Genomic DNA, 8,422 nt, shown 5'->3' with positions numbered 1-8,422 from the left:
TGGTGACATGTAGAGAGCTGAGATAAGCTGTAAACCTGTTGGGTTTAAAAGAAAGAAACTTTTATAATTACTTTCTTACCAGCACTTTACTAAGCACGAACTGAATTAACATCCTGGAAATGGCTTACTACGAGGTGTGTGTGGGGACATTGTAGACAATATAACAAGTTCACATGTGCTCAGTGAAGGAGGAACATGGAAGATTCAGACATTTTGAAAACGGTTCAATCCCCATCCTTTGGACCTGCCTCCAACAGCGCACAACCAAATGTCCGTTCACCGTTGTTTTGATGTGATTGCATTTCTTTGTTCGCCACCTATGACAAAAATACAGAGAGAATCACAATTACCTGAGAATCCACTTTTCAATGTTAACCGTTTGTAGCAAAACACAACTATTTGGACCAATTAGCAAAGTGCACTATGTGCAGCTATGTGTGGGCTCCTTGTTTTTCTACTTCTTTGGGTACAGTCATGGTGACAATGCCTCTTTTGTCCATCTTCATTCTTATTCTTATACAAAAGAAACTTAATGTTAATATCACCATACCATTTTCTGCCTTTATCTGCAAAAAAGAAGGTTAAATCGCATCAGAAATAACGACTGCATTGTTGGATATGATGGAGTTATGTGTCCACTGACATCAGTAAATGATGTTTCATAAAGACGTAAATGTGTAGCTAAAGGTTACAGTAGAAACACTTTAAATATGTTTTTTGTGAGGTTGCAGTGGAGAGGTATTCGTCGACGTCAGACAGGTCTCCAAGGATTTCTTGTTATTGTCTGTGTTCCCATAGAAACAACAGACAATTGTGGGGAGACATCCTTGAATTTCTCTGCAATAGTTTTTTTATTAAACCCACCATGAAGTATAACATTTACACAAGCAAAGTTGCCTGTACGATGCAGGTAGCGAGCATTAACTTTTATTTGACATTTGCCCTAATTTTCCCTTTGATTTTTTATCCTTCTTTTTATTATTAATATTATTCGTATTATCACAATTTTTACTACTATGAACTACTATGAATATCAGTGTTTTTATTTATTTTCAAAATTTTTTTAAAATATCTTTCAAGTCTAACTGTTATGTGATACATGTAATGAAACCTGTCGTTGTCGGTGTTGAGTGGCAGGAAAACGGTTTTTAACTGGTTTTCTGGATTAATTGGCCATAAAAATGTGATCAAAATGTCTTCTAATTCACAATAATAGCAAGTATAATGTTCTTGAGCTGATAAGATTGTACATAATTATAATTTCTGATGTCTTTATTTAACATAACCAGTTTTAACTAACTTTAACTAACTAATTAATCTTGTAATCACATGTAAATAAAAATTGCAGTCTTCTACTGACCTCCAGCGCTGGCTTCAAAAGCGAGTCAATCTCCATTGATCCTCATGTTAAAATGTCCAACTTTGCAACAGAAATAAAATTGTTTACACATTAATTTAAAAATAAAAACACAGCTAGATTTCAAGTATATGACAACGGTAGAGGGGGTGAATTCCTATGTGTCCCCCTCATCAAGCAAGAATATAAAAAGCAAATGTTTGCACAATTTCAGTGGTCTGACATTAGTAGTAGCGCCTCTCATTTGAGAAACTCTTTAGAGTCACTTCTTGCCGGACCGCTCCAAAAGGCAGATTTTCTTTTATCTGATGCTGCTCTGTGTTGGATCTACAAAGCTTCACCTTGGAAATAGGCCCCAGACTTTATCCCTTATGATATTTAGGAGACTTGAAAGCCTGCATCGTGATACTCCGTCCACCATGCTTCAGTGATGGGATGATGTTCTGATGTTGCTGAGCTGTCCCTTTTTTGTGCCATATGTTGTGCTGCGTATTCATCTCTTTTATCAGCCCTTTTTTCTGTAGTCTGTTTGGACATCCTGCCTGTTCAGTCGTTTGTGTTTGGTGGACTCATGAACACCAATGGTTCTTCACCTCATTTAGGTTTTTGCATTGTGACCTAGGAGTCACTTTGACTGGGCGCTCACTTATATGAACTTCTTATGAATAGCAAACTTGTTTGAGTGTCTTTTATCAATCAAAGTAGCTCTAAAACACAAATGTCAAACTAGTTTCATTATTGGTCTCCAAGTGTGAAAACTGCTGACTATAAACACCTTTTGTTGAACTAATTGGTCCACAGGTTCACTTGGTTTTTCCTCCAGAACTGTGTGAATATTTAACAAATGTGTTCAGTAAAGACATGAGAAATTGTATTGTTTGTTATTCACTTAGATAAAAGTAAGATAAATTTGAATTTAAGGAGCCTGCTACTTGAAATCTATCCCAACAAATATCACTGTCCAAAATAGCTGTTGTTTTCCACCTCCTTTTTTTCTGTTATTGTACGATGACTAGTGTCTCAGACAGTGCAATCAGTCTCTCGAAGCTCATGTTGCACTTAACTAAAAATGAAGTCATCTTTTCTCTTACAGGCGCCAGCTAAAGCAAAAGCAGGGAGTCCTGTCAACCTAAAAGATGAAGCACCCGCATGAAGAACTGCACCCCCTCTCCCCAGTTCTGTCTGTTTCTCTCTTCAAGCTAGAAATAAAATCAGAAAATAAGTCAAACGTAGGCTGTGTCTTAGCTGCTTTTTGCTCTACTGACTGCCTTTTATAGCAGGCTGAGCTCACTGTGAATACTCATGCTAACACATGGGAGCTTCTGTTTAAATTGTCTGTGAGCTGAGTGACTGTAGTTTCATACCCTTCTCTGCCGACCTGTGTGTTGGTTTCCATTCACACTTCAATGTGTGAATATGTTCAAAGACATTCAAAAAGAGCCATCAAAGCACCTTATCCACTGTTCTCGGTGTGTTTTGGATAACAAAGCATCCTTTTTGCATCATGTCCTGCATCCTCTGCCCTGTATCAAGGCACCACTCAGAAGTGTTACCCGTGGTGTTATCAGCCTTTCCTTTTCTTGAAAATTAGTAGTATAACTCTGAAGGATACAATTATGGAAAAACACTAGAAACTTTTCAGATTTTTTTTCTCTCAGCTTTCACTTCAGCTCTTATCTTAGTGAGTACAAATACAGCTATATATATATATATATATAATATATAAATACACATATACATACACACATATAGTACAGACCAAAAGTTTGTCTAACTCCAGACTCTCTACATACTCGTTGAATAATATCTTGAATTAAGCTACTTACTACAATTAATTTAAAAACTGGCAGAAAATGGATCCACCCCAGTTGTAACTGTTGTCCCTTAAGTATTTTATTCCTGTTATAAAACCTGTTAAAACCATTACCCCTGAGGTTTTAGTTGTCATTCTGAGTATGAGCAGTGGGCAGGATTTGAATGACAAAAGGAATGTCTCCTAACTTCTAATGCGTTCTGATCGGACACTTTGCTCTTTGTACTCAAGTTAATTTGAATTCTTTAATGCAGGTATAATCTCAAGAGAATATCCTGCATCATTAATGGTTCTCTCACTCATATTTCTCATGAAGTACTTGATTCGAAAGCGTTTGAGCAAACTTTGTCAACAACTCTAATCCCAGAAGAGAACACAAAGCGTTTGGTTCTGACAAAGCTGTTGAGCAAACGTGCAGGCATCATGGCCAGATCTCCCCCAGGATGTTACACGGAGGGATGATGAGAGACAGATAATTATTTCCTAAGAGGCGCTGCTTTTCCTCCCAAGACTGCAGGGTTTTTTATTCCTTTTCTTTTTTGACGCACAAAACTCAGGCTTCTAAATGAAGAAGCAATAAGACTTGATGTTTTCGTCATCCTCCGTCTTCAGAGGGAATGTGGCAACCATAAAGGAGTGTTCCCAAGGTATAAATTTATTACCAATAACTCTTGATGTTTAACACGGCAGTTCTAACGTGTCATTATATCTTAAAGAAGAGTTTTTCTGATGCAATTTAAGTTTCTTCTCTTATTCTTTTGAAGAAAAAATACTAAGGCTACACATATCTTTCACTAATATTAAACCAAGCATTTGTTGTTTTTTTATGTTAATCCATGCAGTTCCTCATATAGTTTCTGTAGCTTGATTTTGTTTACAAAACACATTCGTATGATAATTTAAGTCCAAAGGATTCATAAATGTGATGTAAAGGAATCAAAGCAAATGTTTTGCAGAACATGTTTAATTTATTTATGAGGACGTCTGGTGATACAATTTGATTTATCAAAGTGCTAAATACATCAAGAAATGTTTCGAAGTCTCTAACGTAGACAAGATATATATCTGGCTGCCATTAAGCCTGCAGAAGTGTCTCTGAGCTAAAATGAGACATGCTTTTGAGTTCGTCATTTTTCAAGAATACACCGAGGCTCAGAGATCTCTGACTGTTTTCTGACCAGTATTTAGTGTCTGAAATGCTACTAGTTTAAATTATTTTATGGGATATTGTTGTGTCAACGTATAGCGGCTTACAATTTTAAGATAACTTATAATTTTGCAGACAGTGCTTTCGATGCAGGACAGGTGAAATATCACAGACCAAATAAGCTTGTTGGATCCACAAACGTTCATTAAGATTTTCTGTCTACCATGGATAACATAACAGACCTTAAAGTGTATCTTCAACATCACACACATTTTACATGTTGCAAAATATTCTGCAAAAGGGGTCAAGAGGGTGAGAAACATGCTTGCAGGGGAAGAGGGGGAAGTGTGACAGGAGATGCTCTGTGTTCAACCCAGAGAAAAGCTGAGACAGAATCAGTACACCTCTGTCACAGAGGCTGTTTTCAAAGTGAAGGACTGTCCCCCTTCAGAATTGCAATCTTATATTTTCTTCTTTAAAAGCACAAAAAGAAAGCCTGAGAAAAACAGCAGCCTACAAATAACCTGGGTGATTTACTCTAACATGGGCCACAAATGAGTTTAAAACAACATGCTGCATTGAATAAAATCCAAAACTTGCACTTGAGACTTCAAACCCACTTGAAAAATTTTCATGATGGTAATAAATCAAGTAAGAGATTGAGTCTTTTTCTCATAAACCTCTGTTGTATTGGACTTTAATTTGAATCCCCAGGAGTGACCACTCATTCTTAATTGAACAAAAATGCATATTTTGCACCTCTAAATTGTCTTGGTCTCAGATGTGGGGGTTATATGCATCATTTCAGGGAGTACAGTATATGTTGTGATTAGGGGACGTTAAGTTGTGGAGTTGGAAACGGTTGACTAAATGATTTACTGCACAAAGAAAGAAAAAGGAAATAAAAGGCTTAAAAGGCGAATGAAAAAAATTGATGGTGTTTCACGTTGTTAATGATACTGAAACAAAGCTGCAGTAAAATAAGTCGAAGATGTATCATGTTTCCTTACTAAATTATTTTTGGTTGATTATAACCAATAGATTCATGTTATCACGAGTCATGTTCTGAGCTAAGACTAAATATTTCCATAGGGAGTTTGAAGAGACCAAAAACAGACCTGAAAAAGAGAGCAGAACCAGATGTACTTTTGTCACTGATGTTGTGAAGCTGTTTCCAGCCTGTTGCTCCTCCAGGTGGTTGTATTGAGGGACTTTTAATTCTGAAGATTTTAATCAAAGACCAACCAACACATCTTAAGATTGTTGTGTAAAATAATCAGAAACACCCATATGCATTCAGATTCATGAAGTATTTGGACAATGACAGAGTAAACTTGTTCCACTGGCAACCATACCATTACACTGCCTCCACCATGTTTGACAGATGATGTGATAATTCTTTGGCTCATATGAAGTTTCTATCCTTCTCCATACTTCTCTCTTCTGAAACAAGTTTACATTGGTGTAATTTACTTAAGAAGCTGATTCCAGGCTTTGAGAGGATTTTTTTCTTGATGCTTTTCTGGTCAATTTCTAATCTAGCGTTCCTGTTCTTGAATTTTACCAGTGGTTTGTTCCCTTTTGTAAACTCTGCATTTAAATTCATGAAGGCATCTCTTGATTTTCAAATCCCTCAATCTCAAAATTCTGGTATTATTTTATTATTTTATTCAAAATAAAATAGTATTGAGAAACGGGGAGAAGAAGAAAAAAATACAACAATATGATGTTATCTGATACAGTATAACTGTAAAGCATCAAATAAAAGACGAATAGAAATCATGTGTTTACGTCTTTAAGTGGGTTTACATCAAATAGTCCTTGCCGTCTCTGTGGATTTTGCTTCAGGTCAACACATCCAGAGAAATGTGAGTCTCGTGCACTGGAGACTCTTCATGGCATCAAGCCTGATCATGAACACGAATGCCTTTTTGTCAAATGACCTCCAATCTACTGTCCTGAGAATTTTCTGTTCCTCTTCCCAGTTAAATGTATTCATTTACTGATTTCATTTTTTCCTATCTTTACAAGAAACTCACTCCCCCCCCTTATCTCTGTAAAGGATTTAACGGATGAAGTCACTCTCTTCCTGTTGTCCGAAAGCTCAAAGCCAACATTTCAAATGTCAAACTCGGCCACCTCTGCTTCACGACGAGCGCAAATACAAACGAAATAATTTTTTAAGATTGGCCGCGTCCCCTCTGGGTTTGTCTCGGAAAACGTTAAAGCCTGATTCACATCGGGCTCATTTTCTGATTCTTCTCAGTCACTCGCTGAGCCCTCTTAGCATTCAGTGGCAGTGATGCCTAATGGCAGATGGACAGCTCCATACATATTCATTCACAGGATACCTCATGTCTCTCATGTAAAGATCCGTCTGTCAGTAAGCAGCATGTGTCAGTGAGTCAATGAAAAGATGTCAGAGGGAAAGAAAATAGACTGTTTGGACATCCGAACATGAGCAGCCCGTCCAAAAGTCGCTGAAGGAGATAAATTGAAGGATATTAGCAGTTTAGGTGTCAACACCGCTGACAGGTGGATGGCAGCTGGCAGGAAATCATTGTGTGGCGAATTTACAAATCTTTTGGTTTTGTTAAAAAGATCGCTTCATGACAGCTCTCTTTGCCTTATTTTTTTGTGTTTTTTATTTTTTTAATGTTATTTTTTATCTGGATGGTGGATTTACAGTCACATGCAGGTCATTTTCTCTAAGGACTCTACAATATTTGCTCACATAGACGAAGAGACGCCTCAGTGTTTTGCTGACAGATCTCCTCCTAAATATTTATGTGTAACCGATGGGTCGCGTTGTACCACAGTTGCTGCAGGGCGTTCTGCTCCGCTACGAGTAAACAAAATGTTGAAGATACTTAATGCTGTGGGAGGAAAATTAATCTATGCTAATGAGGAAAATGCCAACGGCAGCTGTTTAATACAAATTGGAGTCAGGAATCCCTTCGTGAGATGGCATTTTTGTGGGCAAATGTACATGATGGCATTTAATTTATGTGTGGTTTACGAGCCCTAAAGGTTGGACAGAGGCGGCAGACGCTAATTTAATAAGGCTGTTAAGAAGTGAAGAGGCACTTCTACAGGTGAGTAAATGCTTGAGAGGGGAGGAGGTTATTTACCATATAAACCTTTTTTTATTTCTTCTTCCTTTTGGCCTATGCCACTGATTAACTCTGGCAGTATTCAGACACAGAAAAATAATTTTCCCTTTCCTTTTTTTAAATCTGTTGTTCTAATTTCAGTTATTTATATCCATTATATCACGTAGAGCAACATGTGCTTCAGAGAACACCTCATTACCATTTGAATATGATAATGTCCAAGCGCACAGAGCAATGTTCAGAAGGACAGGATCTTTTCTTTGTCTTTAATCAAAGAAACCTGGAGTATAGTAGTGTGTACAGTATACTGTATACATGACACAAGTACAAAGGAAATTATTTTACTACTCCCTGCTCTCTTGCATTGAGAAAAAAGAAGTCTGGATTCCAGTAACGCACTCAGAATATAAATAAATAAACCACAGTAAACTTGGGGTACAGAAGCAAGACCACTGGGAAAAATTGTACAATAAGTAGATTAATTGGGTGCCAGGATTGGATATTAAATGGTAGATCCTCCAATGCTGTTTCTTTATTGTTTTTTTTTTTTGTCTTTTCATGCTAAGAAGAGTTTTAAAATCATAGTTTTTGTGCCAAAGTACACCAGAGACTGTTCAGTCAATTAAAAACAAAATCCCAAAGGGTCGTCATGAAATAATAGTTCTGTTAAATACAGAGAGCGCAGAGCAGACACAAATAAAACACAAATGACAACACCTTCAATGGGAAACAAAATGGGATTAAAAAAAGGAGGAAAATGACAAACGTTAGATCAAGAGCTGAGGAGTAAGGGAGTGGTTCCTAACAACAAGCTCCATCAAAAGGTTTATTGAAACATTGGAAACTCCAGGAAGCACAATAGCAGTTTTATAGCAAAGCATTCTCTTGAGGTCATCTCCTTCTTCATGACTCCAGAAGTGATTTGGAATGGACACTTTTCCTTTTGCACTGGCTTCATAAGCAGATGGGGAGTTGGCTTGGCAGACCTGCCT

The sequence above is a fragment of the Cololabis saira genome, chromosome 22 (assembly GCF_033807715.1).
Source record: "Cololabis saira isolate AMF1-May2022 chromosome 22, fColSai1.1, whole genome shotgun sequence".
NCBI classification, from domain to species: Eukaryota; Metazoa; Chordata; class Actinopteri; order Beloniformes; family Belonidae; genus Cololabis; species Cololabis saira.
Note: the sequence above shows the minus strand (reverse complement) of the source record.